Source organism: Arachis ipaensis, chromosome B05 (genome assembly GCF_000816755.2).
Source record: "Arachis ipaensis cultivar K30076 chromosome B05, Araip1.1, whole genome shotgun sequence".
Taxonomy (NCBI): Eukaryota; Viridiplantae; Streptophyta; class Magnoliopsida; order Fabales; family Fabaceae; genus Arachis; species Arachis ipaensis.
Window position 1 is genome coordinate 142,813,152 of NC_029789.2, and position 1,249 is coordinate 142,814,400.

The window sequence follows — 1,249 nt, forward strand, 5'->3', positions numbered from 1 at the left end:
AGAAAGACTAAAATCTATATTTTATTATAATAATATCAAGTAAATACTTAGCTAATAACATTGACAATGATGTTAACAATGGCAACCAAATGATGATTGGTGTATTTTGTCAAATATGGTTTATTTCTTTAATTCAAGAACTATTTTATTAAATTTAAACTTTTATTATGTTTTTGTTTTTTTCCAAAATCTATTTGCTCTCTATATGACTTAGCTAATAAGTCATATAATATAGGATATTTGTTATTATTATATGGATATTTATAATAGAAAAATTCAAATGTTTTGGTAAATACTTTAAAAGTATATCCTGTTTTTTAGCATTGTTGATCACTACTAACTAAACCCAACTAAAATTTAAATTACAAGAAATTTTAATTAAGTGGCACATGAACAATAATAGAAAGACCAACTAAAAAATGGTATTAATAAAAGCAAAATGGAAGGTGGACCAAAGAAAAAAAATGTTTTTTTTTTAGATTAGGTTGATGTAGAAGATGAGCTTTCATTATTAGTACATGGACTTTGACACACATAAGTCTAAAGAAGAAAAACCCAATCGCCTAGAAGTTATCTAGTTGTACAATATACACAATTCAATGATTAAATAATTTCAGCCTAACAAACATCATATCATATATTTTCCTATATGATATTATCCCCTACTGTAATGTGGAATATGAGCTGGAACAGTGGCAGGTGTTGGTGTTTGTTTAATTGTTTATTTTTTTTTTCCAAAAAATCGCAATATGTATTAAAAGAAATAATTAATTTGCGTTGGTATTCTTTTGAAATCAAAGAATAAATTGTTTTTTTTTTTTCATGTACTATTATGTAATAAATTTTTTTTGATACTCTTAATACAGAAAACAATTATATATTTAACCAATCTAATACATAGTAAACTACCATAAGTAACCATGAAAGATTGATTCGTTGACAAAAGTAATCATAAAAGATCATAACTCCTTATATGCCTACAAATAATTAGTTTTATTTGACAAAAATAATCACGGTCACAAACCATACTCTCATAACTTTGATTTCACTTTTAATCTTCTTCTCAACCTTCATGGCTATGTTAACATTCCTCTCCCTGTAGTCTATTGGAGCAATCGTCTATTAACTATTTTTCACAAACAAAACTAATCAATTATAGACATTTGAAGAATTATGATCTTTCATGATTACTTTTGTTAACGAATTAATTTTTTATGGTTAGTTTTGGTGATTTAATTTTTTTATAAAC